General features: G+C 37.4%; 1 pseudogene; it reads left to right on the forward strand.

Moving 5' to 3' along the window:
- The first annotated feature begins 18,617 nt into the window (after window positions 1-18,617).
- Window positions 18,618-19,580, forward strand: LOC129510477 (SKI8 subunit of superkiller complex protein-like; annotated as a pseudogene).
- Window positions 19,581-21,338: the final 1,758 nt, after the last annotated feature.

Below are 21,338 nucleotides of genomic sequence, written 5' to 3' on the forward strand. Positions count from 1 at the left end.
TCTCTGGGAACCACAGAAAGAAGGGACCAGGGGAGGGGACAGAGAGGTCTCACTGACTGGGATGGAATAAATAAGAATGAAAGACCAAGAACCTGAAGCCAGTCTTCAGGATTGTGTATTGGGACTGTCCAGAAAAAAAGGGGGGGGTGGAGAGAGAAAGAGAGGAGAGAGAAATGAGAGCACTATTACACACACACACACACACACACACACACACACACACACACATACACACAAATTCTCACATGGCCAAATTTCAGTGGGATCGGAGTCACTTAGCACAAAACCATAGAAAAAGAGAACATGTGTGTGTTTCTCCCCACTGAATTGAGAACTTGGTCAACAGGACTTTGCTGAATGACTCAGAATTCTCTTATTACTTAGAAAAGTATAAATGGTCTAATGTTTATAAAAGAAATGATATATTTCTTCCTTAAGGCAACCCCACATGAGGTTGGGAGGGAAGGATGGGGTTGGCAGCTGGGATAGCTCGTTAAAATATCTCAAAGCTATTTCATTTTTCACTGCCCTATTCTTGCTGTAAATCTCAAGTTTTCACTTTTCACCTATCAGCAGTGTGTATTTTACCTGAAGTCCTTTGAGAAGTCTTTGGTAGCCTTACAGGAAGGCAAGGTTCGGAAATATTACTGAAGACTATGAAGTCCTGGAGGTAGGGCTGACCCAGCTGACTCTTAGGGCCCCTCACAGGGTAGGAATCCAAAGGTGGTTCCTAAGGGGAGCTCTATGGGAATAACATTACTTGGACTGCGGTCCCCCAACATATAGGTCGTCAAAGAATTAACTGGTATGATTCTTTAGGCCATGTCAAGAAATTCAAAGAGTAACTACAGACCAAGCTATGGTACCCAACATAACGTGTGTTCAGAAAAACATTTGGCCCAATTTGTCTTTATCAAAGGTTTTTAAAAATACCCTCACATCAGTCTTTGTGTAATCAAAATTTTCAAATTAATGTGTTTTCACTAAAATATAAAATAAAAAAAACAGATATTGTATTTCCATCTCTGCTTAGAAGCATGCTAATGTGCATAAATATGTTCTTGCTCACTTGCTTACTTTCTCCTTCCTTCATTCCCTTTTTTGTTCTTTTCTAGTATTTCTTCTCTTTTTTGGCAGGGAAACATGAGGACTGACAAAAGGCTGGGCCCATTGTTTTCCAATTCCGAACACACAAAAATATAAACTGAGAAAGTGAAAAACCAGTTATGCTTGGAGTGTCTATGACTAGACAAGGCAGCCCACGATGGTACCTCATCTTTGTTCCTATTGAAATTTTACAATGTCTCCATCTAAGCTCATAAGAGTTCACCTCCAAACATGAGACCGCTGAAGATTTAGTTCCTTTGCTTCTCTGACGGTTCTTCATGCAGGAATGTTCACTGATTCAAGAGTTCCAAAATTTAGCTGATGATCAGAAACACTTGAACATCCTTAAAACATGCAGATTCCTCAGCCAGATTCCATTTCTGCTAAATAAGAATGTCTGTGGATTTTTCTAGGGAACAGGTGTAGTTAATACATTATCCAGGTGATTCTTACCATCAGCTAAGTTTGAAATTGCCTTCAAAGAAGAACAGCATACTGTTAGACTGCACAGCTATGACTGCAGAATGATACTCCATCCCCCCACCCCCCCCAGGGTAGACTCTGTCTAGAAAGTTTCCCTTGTATTTGGCTAAACTATCTGGAGTCACAAGGTAAGGACTGAAATACCACTTAGGATTTCCATAGTTAGCTCAAATCCTCCCACAGAATTTCTATTTCTCTAACTCCAAGAGATTTCCTTGATGCAATACAGAAAAATAAAGATCCGATCGCATCCCCCCTTTGTCTTGAGCCTGAAGAGCTGACTGGGGACAAATTCCTATTTTTCTTCATGGCTTTCCCTTCTACAGAAGATGAAAAACTCCAGAAAATAATGTCTACTCAGATAAGCCAGCTACTGCCACCAAGATGGTCCCACTGACAGGGATGACTAACAGGACCACTGCTAGGTGGTGGTAGGTGGTATACCAGCCCACCAAAATTCCATTCCTTAAAGACCTATGCCTCTGATTTCCCTAAATCAACTGATTGAACACAAACTATTTATTTATTTATTTATTTATTTATTTATTTATTTATTTATTTATTTACAAACTTTTTAAAGACTCTTACCATTAGCCATATTCTCCACTGCATTTTGCTGAAAGAATGCCACCATTTTACCTTTCTTTTTCTTAAGCAGATGTGCTCCCATTCAGGTGTCCTGACCCAAAGTTCCATTTTCCATCAACATGTGCCATGGCTGTACCACCTTCCTCTATTTTTTTTTTCCTTCTCATCCTTTTTGTACCCATAGTTTCTCTAAAATTTCCTAAGTTGGATATGACTCTCACTCTGCTATTAATATTGACCCTCTCCCCTCTGGAAGATAAAGAAATATTATATCTTAAACTCTATATTTAACTACACCATATAGTTAATCATTTATGTACTTACTGTACAATACACAAAAAAATCACACAGTGCCTATTAGTTATTTAAGGGATACAGAGATAGATATAACATAAGATTATCTGAATAGACCAGGCAGTAAACAGATAAATATGAAACAAGACAATAAATATAGTGAGTTCCACCAAATATTTGGCATGACAATGATACCAATTCTCCAGAATCCTTTCCGGAAAATTGAAACAGAAAGAACATATTCTACCTCATTCTATGGTGTAAAAATTATCCTAATTAGGTAATTACCCTAATACCAAAAAGATACGACAATGTAGGAAAACTATAGACCAATATCTCTTGGGCATAAAAATGGGCATAAAAATCCAGCAATATATTAGCAAGTAAAATCCAATAATGTATGAAAATGATTATACACCACAACCAAGTGGGATTTATTCTAGGTATGCAAGTCTGGTTCAACATTCTAAAATCAATGCAATTTATGACATCAATTGGCTACAGAAGGAAAGTCATGATCATATCCACTGAAAAATCTTTTTACGAAATCTAGCCAAGACCTAGATAAGAACTCTCTGTAAACTAGGATTAGGAGGAAACTTTCTTAACTTAATAAAAATAAATCCACAAAAACCCACAATTAACATAATACTTCCTGGTGTGAGACTAAATACTTTCCCCCTGAGATCAGAATAAGAGAAGAATATACTCTCTCATCACTCCTACCTAACGTCACACTAGAAGTTCTAGCTAGTGCAATATGACATGGAAAATAAATTAACAGTATACAAGTATTAAAAGAAGAAATAAAACTGCTTTTATTTGTAGATGACAGAATTGTCTGTGTATAAAATTGTAAAGAATTAAAAAAAAATAAGAAAGAAACTCCAAGTGCTAATAGGTGAGGAGAGCAAATTACAAGGTAATAGGTTATCTAAGTCAATATACAAGTCAATCTCTTTCCTATATATTAACCATGAATAATCAAATTTGAAATTGTATATATATTATATATATGTATAATATATATATACAGACCATTTATGATAGCACCATAGCAACAACAAAGAAAAAATACTTAGGCTAACAAAATAGTCACAGGATCTATATATGAATGACAAAACATAATATAGGAAATCAAAGATCTAAATAAGTGTAACAAAATTATATATTCATGGATGAAAGATTCAATAATGTCAAGAATGTAAGGGAACACCTGGGTGGCTCAGTAGTCAAGCATCTGCCTTTGGCTCAGGGTGTGATCCTGGGGTCCTGAGATGGAGTTCCACATTGGGCTCCCTGTAGGGAGCCTGCTTCTCCCTCTGCCTATGTCTCTCTCTCTCTCTCTCTCTCTCTCTCTCTCTGTGTGTGTGTGTGTGTGTCTCTCATGAATAAATAAATCTTTAAAAAAAAAGAAAAAAAGAATGTCAGTTCTACCCAATTTGATCTAGAGATTCCACAGATCCCAGTCAACAATCAAAATCTGAACAAATGATTTTATAGATATTGACAAACTGCTATTAAAGTTTATATGGAAAGGCAAAGGACCAAAACAATGATAATAACACAAAAATCAACACAATTCTGAATAAGAAAAACAAAATTGGAGGATTCAGACTAATTTCAAAACTTAATATAGTATACATATTTAAGAAAGCACAGTATTAGTGAAAGGGCCCAGAAACAGACCCACACAGATATAATCAATGGATTTTTTTTACAAAGGTGCAGAGAAAATTTGATGGAAAGAGGATTATTTTTTTCAACCAATACCATGGGAATAATTGGAGGTCTATATACAAAAAAGAAAAAAAAGGTAAACACACAAACAGAGGAGAATAGACAAGCCTCCCATGCAGAAGAATTCCACAAATTTATGTGCTACTGTGCTCTGAATGAGAAGGATATAACTCTCCACCCCTTTACTGTGTGCTATGCATAAAGATTTTCTTCCTAAGAGTACAGGCTGGAAAAAGGGAGAAAATAGTAACTTTACACTGGAGACACCTGACAAGTCCTGTTCATACAGACACCTTTGATAAAATGAAATAAGGATGTCTCTTACCCTTTGCTGTCTTCTTCCCCAAAACCTGTAACACCACTTTAATCATAAGAAAAAAAAAAAAAAAAAACAGACAAATCACAACTGAGAGGCATTCTGTAAAATATCGGATCAGTATTCATCAAACTTATAAAATCATTAAACTGAAGGAAATCTGAGAAAATGTCCATAGCTTGATATAAAAAGGGTAATAGGGAAAATATTCCAAAAATTTAAAAAATGTAATATTAGCCAATAATAATGTATCAATATTGGTTCATTAAGTGTGACAAATGTACCATAGGAAAGTAACATGTGAGTCATAGGGGAAACTGGGTGCAGGGTACATGGGAACTCTATATTACCTTTTCATTTTTTCCATAGATTTCTATTCTAAATATTAAAAGAAAATTGATGAGGAGGTACTCTTTCCAAGTAAGAGATTAAATTAATTTGTGCTTTTTCCCTTGGCTAAGCTTGTGAAACACCCAATTTATTTTTTTCTCTACTGAATTAATAAAAAATTAATTTCTAAAAAAATTATTAATAGCCTGACCCTTAGCTGGGTTACCCAATCAAGATATTGTTCCTGAACACTCAGCTGATTTCCTAAATGATATATTTCTTATTTTTATTCAGAAAATCTTGTACGAAGTTTTCCTTTTCAATAGATTCTATTTTTTATTATAACCAAAAGGAGGGAAGTTGGGATTCAAACACACTACTTTCATTAATTAAAATTCAATTGCCAAGGGTGCCTGACTGACCCAGTCAGTGGAGCATGTGACTCTTGGTCTTGGGGTCATGAGTTCGAGCCCCATTTGGGGGTAAAGTTAACTTTTAAAACAGTTTTAAAAAATCTCAACTACCACATTAAAAAATAAAAAGAAAGAGAAAGAAATGCTATAAACATATTAGAAAGCATTATTACACTGTATCCAGTCTGCTTTTGTGCCCCCTACCCCTTTTCAGGAATAACACAGATTACTAGGGGCTGTACTGGAGGTGAGAAATTTTCAACTCACTCCAGTCATTGGAAATTTATGCAGTCACTAATGACTCAGAAAATACATTTTCCTGAACATTCATTATGTTCAGGGCACTGTAGTTTGATCCTAGTATTAAAAAAAATTGAACCTGAGAAATGTCTTCATCTCAAAAAGTTCCTGAGTATAATTCATTCATATATGCACGGAAAAGGGGACCAAACCCAGGTCCAAAGAAAGTGATAAGCCTGGAGGAGGAAGGGCTCTTTGGTTAATTGAGGAAGCTGAGAGAGGTGGAGGATAGAAGAGGACTCTCAAATTGCATGATATCACCCCCCTACTTTACACGGTGTTCAACATCCTCTTTTGCAGTAACAATATATTTTGTGCTCATGAATATTCCCTGAAATTTGTCTGGCTTTTCTTCTCCTGGTTTGGGTTCTAATGATGCCAAGGGTCACCTAAAGGAGCTCTTGGTCCTCAGATACCAGTGATGATCAAAGACATCTATTTATTTTCTCAGTTCTGTTTTTTCTTTTTCTATAGGTATATCTTCTCAATGATAAATGTAAATATTAAATATGACATTATCAATTAGTTTTTTGTCTTTTTATTTTTTTAAATTTTTTTAATAATAAATTTATTTTTTATTGGTGTTCAATTTGCCAACATATAGAATAACACCTAGTGCTCATCCCATCAAGTGTCCCCCCTCAGTGCCCGTCACCCATTCACCCCCACCCCCTGCCCCCCTCCCCTGCCACCACCCCTAGTTCGTTTCCCAGAGTTAGGAGTCTTTATGTTCTGTCTCCCTCTCTGATATTTCCCACCCATTTCTTCTCCCTTCCCTTCTATTCCCCTTCACTATTATTTATATTCCCCAAATGATTGACAACATACAATGTTTGTCCTTCTCCGATTGACTCACTTCACTCAGCATAATACCCTCCAGTTCTATCCACATTGAAGCAAATGGTGGGTATTTGTCATTTCTAATGGCTGAGTAATATTCCATTGTATACATAAACCACATCTTCTTAATCTATTCATCTTTCAATGGACACCGAGGCTCCTTCCACAGTTCGGCTATTGTGGACATGGCTGCTATAAACATCGGGGTGCAGGTGTCCCGGCGTTTCATTGCATCTGTATCTATGGGGTAAATCCCCAACAGTGCAATTGCTGGGTCATAGGGCAGATCTATTTTTAACTCTTTGAGGAACCTCCACACAGTTTTCCAGAGTGGCTGCACCAGTTCACATTCCCACCAACAGTGTAGAGGGTTCCCTTTTCTCTGCATCCTCTCCAACATTTGTGGTTTCCTGCCTTGTCAATTTTCCCCATTCTCACTGGTGTGAGGTGGCATCTCATTGTGGTTTTGATTTGTATTTCCCTGATGGCAAGTGATGCAGAGCATTTTCTCATGTGCATGTTGGCCATGTCTATGTCTTCCTCTGTGAGATTTCTGTTCATGTCTTTTGCCCATTTCAGGACTGGATTGTTTGTTTCTTTGCTGTTGAGTTTGATAAGTTCTTTATAGATCTTGGAAACTAGCCCTTTATCTGATACATCATTTGCAAATATCTTCTCCCATTCTCAATTAGTTTTTTTTTTTTAATTTTTTGAGGGGGATGCAGAAGGGAAGAGAGAAAATCTTAAGCAGATGCCACGCCCAGCCCAGAACCTCATACAGGGCTCAATCTCACAACCCAAGAGCATGACCTGAGCCAAAATCAAGAGTCAGACACTCAACCAACTGAGCCACCCAAGCGACCCTAATGTTCTTAGAGGTAAAATGTACACTTTTTTAAGAAAAGTTTATACATACACAAGTAAGAGACCTAAAAAATATATCCTCTGGAATCAAGGGCATATACTTAATATAACTAGAAGACTTGATAATCAAAAAAATATATAATTTTAAGGCCTAAATTTTCAACATGAAGAAATTAATTTTATTATTGCTATGCTATATCAAGAAGTCCATAATAATATTGTTTTCAAAGAACATTTAAGGAATGATATTCCAAGACACAATGTTAAATGGAAACAGGAAACACATACACTTTGACTTCACACACAGATGAATGTACACACACAGTATAGAAGAAAATGCACCAATAACTGAACAATGGTTCTATGGACAATGAACAAATTTTTAGCTCATATTTTCATATGTAACATATTTCCTAAGCCTTTTCTCTTGAACAAGAACAATCTTAAATTTTCTCCATAATAGAAAGTTTACATACTTCTAAAAAACATATTCATTATAATTTTTTAAAATCACATTTACTCGGGGATCCCTGGGTGGCGCAGCGGTTTGGCGCCTGCCTTTGGCCCAGGGCGCGATCCTGGAGACCCGGGATCGAATCCCACGTCGGGCTCCCGGTGCATGGAGCCTGCTTCTCCCTCTGCCTGTGTCTCTGCCTCTCTCTCTCTCTCTCTCTCTCTCTCTGTGACTATCATAAAAAAAAATTAAAATCACATTTACTCAAAAGAAAGTAATTATCAAACTTAGGGCTCTCCTATGTAGTTGCAATATCACAAATCATTTTGTCAATCTACAATGAAAAAACTAATGTTTGGAGAAAATACCTTTTTATATTTTTAAAAATATGATCCCTGCCCCATTTCATGGGTAAGCATTGCTCATGAGGACCAAATGTGGTGAACATATCAGTTGTTTTGAAAAGAAAAACACTACATATTATTATTATTATTGTACATTCACTGTAGGTGGAGACTCTAATGTATTTCTCTATGCATTCTTAACCAATCAGATTTACATATTTATTATGCATTCTGATTAAATTACCCACCTCACTGATTAATTTCAATAGATTTTCCTACATTCATGAGAAGCATTAAAATAAAATGTTACCCCTTTTTGATTTTTCATTAGTTTATTTTCAGGTTGCAGCAGACTTTAATGAATGGAAAGCAAATAAAAGGATGGGCAAGATTTTTTTTTACACAAATCTTCAGGCCTGACAAAATCGCTTTGGAAAAAAAAGTTCCACTTTGTCACTGCCCTTCCTTCTGTTGCTTCATACCCTAGCCAAAGTTCACACACTTTCTTTGATCTGCTTTTTTGAGCAAATCTAAAGTGAGACGTTATTTAGAAGAGGAAACTAATGAGAAGATATTTGCCAGTGAAAATCATTTTCAGGGCATGGAAACCCGACCTACAAGCAAGACTCCTGCTAGTCAGAAGCCCTTAGGGAAGAAGGGACAAGGACTTTGAGCCTCTTTGCAGAGGTGCCTTAACAGCTACCAGACTCAGCCCATTGCGTGGGTGACTCATGGTAGAAATCTCACCTGCAAAACCCAGCCCATTGAACACAGTTGAACTATCACATCAGAGTCAATAACAGAACTGGGAACCTTCTTTTCAAGCTGATTATTATACACATAATACTCATTAATAAATTCTTCCATCCTTCCAGAATGTACTTTCACATATACATTTATTTCATATGTCAAAGGTTGGAATATCTCCATTTTCCAGTTGAAGTATTTGAACTGGCACAAGCTGAAAATGACAGGACATGGGATTCATATCCAGGTTTGTTTGACCCAAGGCCTTTAATCTTTCCTCTAGAGTGGAGTTTCCCATCATAATGGTCTTCATTGTGGCAGTGGGGAGTGCTGGGTGAGTGGCAGGGAGAAGGATGTAGTACAGTTGAAGGCATGCATACAAGTGGAATTGCATGAAGAGATTGAGTGATGAACATGGTTTTTAGCATATATGCTGTGAAACCCAAAAGGTTTTTTGAATTGTGCCTGGGAAAATGAGAATTTCCGAGCTGCATGTTAGGTAGCTGTGTGTGGAGTTGCTTAGAGAAGTGAGGGTTTGTGGGTTCAATTAAGAGATTAGTCTGAACAGTAGAGCAATCATGTGAATCCAAACCCAGGTCATCTTGATGGAAAGAAAAAGTTCATGACAAATGAAAACAAGTTACCAAGGCGTTACTGATGGGCATCGATGACAAAGTAAATATTGGGGCTGAGATGTGAAGGGAACAAAGAGGACCTCTGAGACTACATACCCATGGAATGGAGGTAAAAATATTACCAGATAAGAAAACCAAGAGGTTCCAACAGAGAGGTCATACATTTCTTGGGTTGGGAGTGGACACTAATAAATTACAACAAAGAACTAACCTAGAGATCAATGAGCTGTAGAATCCTTTGATATGATCTTGGTCATCTTGTATAATGACGCTGATTTAGGGAGGAAAATATAACCACAGTCATTAGAAGAAAACCCAACTATGGCTAAGAATAGTTCTAGGCTCTTGGTGGGATTAAGCAAGAAAGGGACACTCCGTACTTAACAGTTGGATATAGTCATGGGAAATGGCCAATACTTGGGAAAGAACATAGAGAAGCAAATCCTAGGGGATATAAAATAAGATCAATGAAATTCCTTGGTACTACATTTTTAAAACCCCAAGGGGAAAATGAGATAGACAGATGGTTCTTTAAAGCTTAGGATAAACTTTCTTTTTTCATCTAAGGAAGAAAAACTACACTTGCCCTTAATTTACCCTCAATAAATCCATAAATAGAATGACACATGCCTTTTCCTAAACTAACATGGTAATATTTAAATTTTCATTTCTTGATTTATCATCCTAATACAACAAACACATCAATTCATCTGATACTGCTCCCTGACTGATTTGAACAAAAAGTATAAAAGTACCTTGGTTAGTGAAGCTTTTTCCCAATAATAATGAATGGTGTTTACTTGATAACCCTGTGTGCTTGTGCATGTATTTCTCTTAAGCACAAACATAAAACCTTTGTAGTCAGTAAATATGATATATAGAGAAGCTTCCTTATGCTGATTGTGGTGACTGGAAGCATGAGAATATGTAGCATTCCAAAAGCATTATTAACTCCTGAAGCTGGGACGGAGTTAAAAAAAAAAATTCTCTGTTTTACCAATCCTACAGAATCCAACTCAATAAGAAGCTCCTAAAACAAATGAAAACTTGAAAATAAGGATTATATCTCCCTAGGTAAGCAAAGAGCTTCCTGAGTACTGCATATATCTCAAAAAGTGTTGGTAGGTTCTATTTCTGTACATTTGCATTCATGGATTACTAAATTCACACTGCATTTGTTCAACATATGACCATTTGCCCCATGCTTATGCATAGATGTTGCTCTTTAAAGAGTATCTATGCAGCCAGTTGACAATCCAGTCACTCCTTCTCATGGAATTTGTGATATTCAGACACTTACTAGTTATTCAATTTCATTTACTCTGTAAAAACACTAACTCAACAAATATTTATTGGGCACACGTTATTCAAAGCACATCAGACAAATTAATCTCTTAGATGACTTACCTGGTTGTTTGACCAAACTCACTGGAGGGATTTGTAAAAATGGTTAAACTAATTATGTGTGTAGAAACAGCATTGTAATCAATATCTGAAAAGACCTGGATGTTTAATGTCAGTGGACATAATGATCTGGGAGTTTTATCTAGATGATCAAACAAGTTTCAGATTATTTGTTGTCCTAAAGGCAACTGATGTAATATGCCAATAAATCAACTGTAGAGTAGTGACCTGGAAAGAAGACATTTGTTCTTGAATATATGCCATTGGTGACTGTGAAGGCATACATTGGTTCTCTGTTTTGATATGTCCTCCAACCATTTGTACAACATAATTTAATAATGTCATATGGCAGATGAAAGCCACCTTCTAAGTACCCCCTATACAGAAGATTCTATTATATAATAAAATATGAACAATACATAATACATATTCTTTATATGAGATTACCAGATTTATATTGCTTCTATATTTCCACAGTTCCTTTCTATTATAGTTAATTTCATCACTCATTCAAATATTTATTGGCACATACTAACCAAAATGGTGCCCACTATATTGGAGGTTCACGAAGGACATGATGGAAATCCAAGGGAGAAAATTTACAGTGCCAGGGAGGTGTAGAATGCCTTTATGCTCGTGGAGGTCCTTGCAGAACTAATACTCTATGAACATAGAGTTAATGACTGGAGTGGATGGTGAAAGGGAGGGAGTAGAGAGACTGACTCATCCTAGATATTTCACAGGATAGTTAGTGACAAAAGTAGACTAACACATAGGCCCCAAAACCCAGGCATCTTGACATCAGATGCAGTGATATTTTGGATCTAAACTACATAGATACAAAATGACTTCGAGTATTTAACACCATATCTATCTGATTGTGCACTTAACCAAAGTCTATCATGCCTTATCCCAAAGTTCTTTGAGATTTGTCTTTCCATCTTGCATAGTACCAGTCATAAAATACTTGTTCAGTAAATGTTTATTGAATGAATGAATGAATGAATAAATAAATAAATGGACTGAGTAATGTAAGCACAAAGCAAGGCTATGAAAAGGTAGATGGATAGAAAGATATATAGTTAGAGACCAGAAACACTTTTCAGTATCTCTCAAATTATTCCAGAAAACCAGTTCTGAAGTTGATGCAAGTAGAGGTGTTGTGATATTTTATTTTATTATATTCACTTAAGATTACAATATACCAGTAATTTTTAACCATGTTGCCAAACCCATTGCCCAACTGAACTGTTAGAGGGCCTCTCTCATCACTCAGCAATTAAACTCCAGAGAGTTATCTAGAAAAGTCTTAGCACAAAAACTCTTTGGTAGAAGAGAGGTTAAAGCTAATGCATTGTGGATGAAAGGGCAATATTCTATGTGATTATAATTATTATAAAGAAAAAGTTACTGAAATCAACTTGTGTTTTATAATTTTTAATGATGATATTATGGCATAGCCAACACATACTTTTAATATTAGTCTATTAAAATATTATTAAATTAAACACATACACAAGTCTCACAAACTGTTAATAGTATTTCAAAGGACTCACAAGTTAGAGTCTTCATTTGCTTCTAGTTAATACATTTGAAGGAGTAGAGACACAAATTCATTAAACTAAGCACAGCAAAAAAAAGAAACTGTTGTAGGAATCTTGTGTCTTCCCCAAGTAACCTTACAGACTGAAAAGTACGTTCATATGAATCAATACATCATATTTTTCAGATTTTGTGGCCTTGGCAAATATATCCAACTTTAATCAAAAGTTTGATTGGCCTATTAAATTTTTACTTTTGTAACAATCTTAAAACAATTAGCTGCTAAAGAGGACATTACTTGCCCTCACTCTTTACTCATACATGCCGTTAACACCATCTTTTCTCTCCTTTACTTAGGAAAAAAAAACAAAACAAACTTTCGTAAGTCCAAAGCCTCCCAATATTTTCCTTATCCCTTACTCCAATGAGGAAAAAAAAATGTTTAAATCTTCCAGATAGAATTTCTTCAGCTCATTTCAAGAATTCCACCGTCTCAACACCCTTGCATTTAACTTAATGTTTTTCAGATTTCCAAACTCTATTACCACAATGCTAAACAAATAACTATAGTTCTGAGGTCAGAGAAAGGGGCCTAGTGGGTGAAAGGTGAAGAACTTGAAAGAACAGGGTTACAGCTTTAAGAAAGAGGTTTAACAGTGTTTGAGACCTTTTGCCTGCTGGCAATAGTCACTTCTTTCTTATTTTGGCTCTTCACCACTAAGGTGTTAACTTTTTAGCTGCTGGGGATTTGAGCTTTATTACGTTTTCTCCTTCCATTTACTTATTAAGTTAGAGGAAACATTACTTCATGGGCAAAACAATATTTCAAATTTTATGAATTAGCTTGCCTTAGGGAAAACCCAAGTTAAATTTGTAGCCTAAATTTGTTCTCATATTTATAACCAAATTAATTCTGTAAACACGATTCTTAAGAAACACATTGAACCATTCAGGTTAAACAGATGTTACTCATCCATATAAAAGACTCAAATGTGATTCTTTATATGTCTATGTATCCAGAAGGAGAAGAAAAGTTACCAGGCATATACGAAGCAGATTAACAGCACATATGAAGCATTCTGCTTTCATACGTGAGTCTTTTTTCTCTTATTTGCCTCTAGATTTTGGCGAAGAGGGGAAAGAAAACTTTGCTGAGTCTCTTTTCCAATGATCAGATGTCCTGCCTATGACTTTGAATGGAAAATACCTAGCTGATCAATTACAGCCTCAGTCTAGATAGGGAAATGGGAAGCCGACAGGTTCCTGCAGAGATGAGAATATGGGAATTTGGGGGTGATGGATGCAGTCACGCATTCACTCACCTCTCCATTCACTCCATGACTACTAAATGAGGCCCCCAAATGTGTAAGACATAGTGCCAGGTACAAAATGTGGCATCCAAAAATGAAAGAGCCCTTGGAGCATGAATGAAAATAAGAAGAGGATTTATCTTCAGCCAGTCGAGTGGAAATGGATCCTAAATTTCAAAGAAAGTTTACTTTTTTAAGTTGTGTAAAACTGAGCTGTAAAAAAGTATTGCATGAACACTCTTCAGGTTAAGAAGGATACAGAAAGGAATTGTCCGGATTCTGGATACAGAAAGGAATTGCACAGGATTCAACTGTGGCCTAGGTGTGTACATGTACAGGTTTGAACACCAGATGTTATTAGCTATGCTAAACTTCTACTTGTGCTTAGACCAAGAGCAGCCAGTGGCCACTCCCCAGCTTAGGATAATCCATCGAGCCATGGCTCAGTTACACAATGAAGGCATTTCCACCCACTGGATACATTTTCATAATCCAGTGTAATAGTGGGAAAATTTTCTCTCCATCTTATGGCTCAAATTTTCCTGTGAGTAGCCCTAGTGATACAGAATGATGAGGATGGGGTCCGTTTTGTCCAAGCAGGTGTTATCTCTAGTGCATTTGGATTTTTAGAGAACTTTCTGAATTATACTTTACATATCCTTTCTTAGCCTGTTTTCTCACTTTACACAAATATGTTCACATCTGTGTTTTTCTCCTTTAATAAGTCACATTTAGGTATATGAGCTGGTTCAGAACAGAACTGTCTTATTGTCCTTGCAATCCTTGAATCTTAGCATGTATTGATGAGAAGAGGTCAATATTTTTAATGGAAAATGCCCCAGACGAAGTAGAACACAGCTTTATAACTGGCTTAGCTACCTATGATGACTTCAGACTGGAGCTGGTTTTAGGAGTATTTGTAGAACAAAAATGGAGCATAGGTCATGCCTTTCAAATTGAATCAAGCCAAAAGATAGGTCTATATTCACAAAGTTATTCTGCAACTTACCAGTCCCCAATGCTTGGCAAGTGCTTGGCTGACACTTGCAGGCTATTACTAAAGTGAGAAAATGTGCCCATAATGTTGGTAAAGCATTTTTCAGATAGGCCAATTCAGGATCAGGCCACAAATCAATAGGACAAGGAAGGGTGCAGTTTTTCCAGTGATATCTCTTCAAAGTAGCCTGGGGCTTGCCTGCTAGAGGAACTTCCAACATGTATATTGGCAGTTCCTCCCTGAAAGCCATGCCCAGTGCTTTAAACTTCGCCACTAAAAGGATAGAAAGAACTCACTACGTTTACAGGCAGTCCTTGTATTAACCATAACTCACATCCCTGGAAAAGGCATTGCAATCCAAAATAATGGAAGGGGAATCTGATTTTCCCATTGCAGCAATGCGTCTTTCCAAGGGTCTGTTGCTTGATGACTTACAGAAATGACAGAAACCACCACATTTAATTAAATGTGTAACATGTTTCAGTGCTTTGTAAGGTATAAAGCTTTCCAAGGTGTGAGCAGGGCCTTTAAACTGGGAGCTTCCTGGCAAGGTCTTTGATTTTTTTTTATCAAACCATATTTCTTTAAGAAAGTTCCTGAGAAGGAGAAGGGAAGCCTATGGAATATAAACAAAACATTCAAGCTGACATTGGGAGAGATGATGTGCAGGACAAGCAGAAATGGAAGCACATCATCATGCTGAACAACTGAACAATACAATGAGTACAGTGCCTGCTGAAAAAACACCACGCGTCTACTGGCATGGTGTGGTTGAACATAAGTATTGCATATGGAAATCACAGCTTAAGTAAGCCATAATGGAAATATAAAACATGAGCCCATGAGCAAGAGATCTAGTTTCTCAAGATCTTAAGTTGGGAACAAGTGAGGAAAGGCAGAAAGGAGGGAGGCTGGAAGAGAGAGAGAGGGAAGGAAGGCAGGCAGGAGGGAGGACAAGAGAGAGAGAAAGAGAGATTGATTGAAACACTCGCCAGATTAATTTACCGGATTTACTGCCTCCTCACAAGGATCCTTTTGCTAGTATTTCCAAGGGAGGAAGTGAATGAAGTAGGGGCAGAACATAAAGTTGTCAGGTACGTTTCTATAAAGCTGTGTGTATTTTCAGAGTATTAATTTAATGTTATGAGTACAATGAGACAGAAAAGGAATTTAAATTTTATAGTTACTAGTGAACAAAACTGAACAAAAGGTAAAGGAAATTCTTCACAAATACAAAGACAGCTGAGAGGTAACTTACCCTCCGCTTTGTCCCCAATGTAGTTCTTAAAGAGTGAAAGTTCAGAAGAGAAAGAATCCAATGGACATTTTCCATAAATTTCAATGGGATCAGGAATTTTAAAAAAAAAAAGTGAACTGGCATTCTTTCTTCCAAGTCTGGTTGAAAAACCAGTATTCATCAAAGTTCTTTCGAATAGGTTTGTTTCCAACAAAGGAGTAGAATCACAAAGTATATAAGGAATGAACACTCAAAATTAGGTACACAAAAAAAATAGGTACAAATACTATGATTTTAAATTATTTAATTAAAAATACACTTCCCTTTCAGGTTTAAACCACATGTGTGCACACGCATATGCACATATGCAAGAGCACCTATGCCTATGCCATCTCTTCTCTTCTTGCTACTTTTTTTTTTTTTTAGTCATTTGAGAAGAAGCAAAGATTCCTATATGAATGAAGTTCAACTTCTAAATCCAGAAGACTTAATCTGGGGATAACATTGGTATGGTCTTCTACCCACAGAAAAAGATGAAATCCAGGTGGTTCTGATAAAAGTAGGGAAGAGACTGCTTTCTTCTTCCTCCTGGACCCATAGCTCTTCCACATTTGTCTACCTCCCTTGAAGGCATTTGTGAAAATCTGACTGCTAGACCACCAAAGGAGCATTAGCATAGTAATGTGAACCTCTGGCTGATCAAAAGAAAGCTCTCAGGAATAATACTCATGTTCCTTTCCCCTCCTGCAACAACCACAGTAGCCACATGTGGAAGAAGCTAGAGCCACAAGATGGAAGGAATCTGGGCCTCTGACTTACTTCTGGAAGGACACCATCTTGGTGAAACACCCACTTGGAATACATGTGCTTGAGAAATAACATATATTGTATAAAGCCACTGACGTGTAGGAGAACTATTTATAGCAGCCACCATCACCTTAGCTAAGAAAGTTACCCCACTATCTTCCTTACTTTTTCCCACTTCAATACCACCTGAGGGCTTGAGGCTCAGGGGCATCTGGATCTGAACAACTCTAGACTCCCCAGCCTCACCAGGGTCAGAAGCATTGCCAGGTACTCACCTTGATGACTTACATCTGTCATGCCGCACAGAGGGAAATGACTTTTTAAAGTCCTTGCTCTGTTCTGGCCACTTTCACATGGTCCTTTCAGGATCCTCATGGTTATCATTTTAAGATCAGTGTAACAGAATGGAGAAAGGTAAAGGGCTGTGCACTGCAAATCTTGAGGAGGCACAATCACACATATTCATATGTGAATAACACTCTCTAAATTTGCTCAGTGTGCAACCTACACAAACCAAATGTAAATTGATAGGCAGTATCAAGAGAAAATTGGTTTCTCCCTCATGATATCTTTTCAATCTTCAGTTCCTGACAATCTTTCTCTGCTTTTTATTTCCTGGAATCTCTCACTCCTTGGGAAGTTTCAATCCCTTTAATGAGCTTTGGGGCACAATCCTCTTGCCACCATGGAGACTATTTACCACTGGGTTGCTAGATCAGTTCTACCATGCCACTTTAAAAGCCTATAATTCACTGGGAAATGGGATTTCCCCGTTTTCAGCCATAAAAATTATTTTCTGTTTCTCTAAAGCAAAGATCTCATTAGGGGGTTTATTAATAACTCTGATATAACCTATTAATGATCTGTTAAAGACAGCAGAGCTTGCAGGAGAAAAGCACAATGAAAATTTTAAAAGCAAACTTGTCTCCATTCAATTATCCAAAAAAAAAGAAAGAAAGAAAGAAAGATTGAAAGAAAGAAAAGAAAAGAAAAAGAAAGAAACAAACTGAGGCATGATTTATCTGTGTTACATCACCTCATGTTCTAAGGAAACCGACTTTCCGACTGTCCTGTGCAGACTTGGTCCATTACTAAATTTCTGGAAGTTTTCCCATTGGTCATAATGATCCTCAGGGCATTATGGCCATGCCCCATTTGCAATGAATTGAGAGTTGAGGGGAGGAAAATCTATCCACACAGAAAAATAAATAAATAAAATCTGTCAGGTTAGCATTTTGTTCAAGGCACTGCACAAACAAGCATTTTATATATTCCAACATAAGTTGAAAGGTTCTAATGATTTTTTTTAATTGTGATGATTAGGAAGGTATAGTTAAGCAGAACCCCACTAAGGGAGAATATGAGCTATAAAAGTCTCAAAAAGAGTCATCAGACTGGGCCTCCTGCAGCTGGGAAGCATCAGGGAGCAGCAGCTCCCATTGAGATGCTCCAGCACCATGCACAGCTGTGGGAGATTGAAAAAGTGACAGGTTTCTCGACAGCAATCTGGAAAATGTATAATTTGTCCTCAGAGATCACTAGAAAGAACTGGATGGATTGCCGAGGCTTCCGCTAGGTAAAGAAGTATTCAGTGTTTAATAATAAAGGAAAGAAAGTAAATGCATTAGAAAGATTAAGTGATCATTTTATTTGAAGAGGACAAACCAGGCTTTCTGTCAAATGTTCATTTATGCAAGTTATAAGCAAGCAGGGTACTGAAATATTTCTTTTTCCTCTGCTTTGTTAAGTACCTGACTACATTGCTAACATTTATTGAACACTTACTAAGCACCGGACACTGCACTGGGCCTTTGTTAATCATTATTTGACTTAATATCAGTCAAATAGACAAGTTTGGTGGCTGGGCAGCCGGCAGGGCAGCGAACTGTCTGGCCTGTAGCCTTCCTCCTTGGTTGAAGAAATGACCGACCAGTACAGTATTCTCTTCAAACAAGAGCAAGCCCATGATGATGCCATTTGGTCGGTTGCCTGGGGAACAAACAAGAAAGAAAACTCTGAGACAGTGGTTACAGGGTCCCTGGATGACCTAGTGAAGGTCTGGAAGTGGTGTGATGAGAGGCTGGACCTAGAACGGAGTCTAGAGGGACATCAATGTCTGTGGACATCAGCCACATGCTGCCCATCGCTACGTCCAGTTCTCTTGATGCTCATATTCATCTCTAGGACTTGGATAATGGCAAACAGATAAAATCTATAGATGCAGGACCAGTGGATGCCTGGACTTTGGCCTTTTCTCCTGATTCCCAGTATCTGGCCACAGGAACTCATGTGGGGAAAATGAACATTTTTGGTGTGGAAAGTGGGAAAAAGGAATATTCTCTGGACACAGAGGAAAAATCATTCTTAGTATTGCATATAGCCCTGATGGGAAGTATCTGGCCAGTGGATCCATGAATAGGATCATCAATATTTTGATATTGCAACTGGAAAACTTCTGCACATGCTGGAAGGCCATGCTATGCCTATCCGTTCCCTGACATTCTCCCCGGATTCTCAGCTCCTGGTCACTGCATCAGATGATGGCTACGTCAAGATCTATGATGTACAACATGCCAATTTGGCTGGCACGCTGAGTGGCCATGCATCATGGGTGCTGAATGTTACGTTTTTGTCCTGATGACACCCACTTTATGTCCAGTTCATCTGATAAAAGTGTGAAAGTTTGGGATGTTGGAACAAGAACCTGTGTTCACACCTTCTTCGATCACCAGGATCAGGTCTAGAGAGTAAAATACAATGGAAATGGCTTAAAGATTGTGTCCATGGGTGATGACCAGGAAATCCACGTCTATGATTGCCCCGTGTAAACACCAGAATCTCGCAGGTTGGTGTGCAGGTCATGACGTTCTGTACCTCTCTAGCTTTAAGAAAATAGAGTGTTTATTGGAACAGAAACTTAAATTTTGTAGATATGGTATCTGTTCATACTTTAACATAAAGTGTTCATAACATACACACACACACAAAAAAAATATCCGCCAAATAAACATTAGGTATTGAGACCCTACTATGAGAAAGGTAGATAAATGCTAAATGCTAAAAAGGAATACAATAAAGATACCCTTTAAGCTCCCACAAAGCTTCTGGGCATAACTAAGGAAATAAGATGTGCAAGCACACACACAGGAAAAAAATACAAATTAACATATTACAGAGTGATAATGATGGCAAAGACAGAGGTTGGGATCTGGAAGGATGGCCCTGCCAGTCTAGAGCATCTTCCACATTTGAGAACTCTGGAAGGAACATAAGTCAGCTAGCTGTAGTGAGCATCCATTTGGGAAAGCTTGCTGCCTCTGGAAGGCTGATGTAATTATGGAAGGTCAGGACAGAGGGAAAAGGCCAGTACTTATCTTTAGGATGCCCATTTCATATACATATTTATCCATGTGAACAAAACCCAGATCACAGGTTTCAACTTTTCATGTTTATGTTTTTCCTACTTTTACACACACACACACAATTCACTATATATATATATATATATATATATATATATATATATATATTACTTTTTAGTGACATGTGGATTTATTTTGACTCCCCACTCCCCAAAAAAGAAAACCAGGATTTTGTTTTATTTTGTTTTCCACATTTGGCTATGAATAAAGATACAACTAATATTTTTAAAGATTTCATTTATTTATTTATTTATTTATTTATTTATTTATTTATTTATTTATTTATTTGAGAGAGAGAGAGAGCACACAAGCAGGGGAAGCAGCAGAGGGAGAGGGAGAAGCAGACTCCCAGTGGAGCAGGGTGCAGAATGCAGTGCTGGCTCCCAGGACCCTGGGATCATGACCTGAGCAGAAGGCATACACATGCTTAACCAACTGAACCACTCAGGCGCTCCAAGATATAACTAATATTATTGTCCATTCCCCCCCTTATTTTTAGTTAAGTAAACTCAAGTGCTTATCTGAAAATTTTATATTTAAAAAAAACATATCCAGTTTTGTTTTGTTTTATTTTGTTTTTTAATGTCCAGACATCTGAGACCCTAATGATAGTATTACTTGGTGAGCCAGCTTGTCATGTCAGCTTTTTCTGTGGTTTGTTGTTGCCATTTTGTTTTGTTTCTATTTTCACTTAGACACCTCTGTGAGCGGGCCTGGGATTGCCATTTCTGACCTCACCATGGACATAATCCGTGCCTAGGTGTGTGCTCCATAAACGCATTGCCTGTGTGTGACTGAACTCCTCATTTGTTGAATGAAAGTGAAAACTCTTACCTTGAAAGATATTATTACAATTCCCTGTAAGAATAAAATGCTGCCGAGCAGCATAGCTCCGGGAATAAAATATGCATCATACTTTCATGAAATTTGCACACAATACAGGTCAGATGGTTAATGAAGCCATAAACTATGCTATGTCCGAAATACTAACAATTCCCTTGTCCAGTTGGCCTCAGCAGTGTTAGGAGAGCGGAAGATGTTTACTGCCAGAAGCCACCCTTCTTGCCTGGCGAGGCCCGTTCATAGCCAGCTCTTTGTAAATAAACATATAACCTTTGCAAAGGTAATTTAAGGCCATGCCTTAAAGAGGATGGTGAGTGCACC

This window comes from Nyctereutes procyonoides, unplaced genomic scaffold, assembly GCF_905146905.1.
Source record: "Nyctereutes procyonoides isolate TBG_1078 unplaced genomic scaffold, NYPRO_anot_genome, whole genome shotgun sequence".
Classification (NCBI taxonomy): domain Eukaryota; kingdom Metazoa; phylum Chordata; class Mammalia; order Carnivora; family Canidae; genus Nyctereutes; species Nyctereutes procyonoides.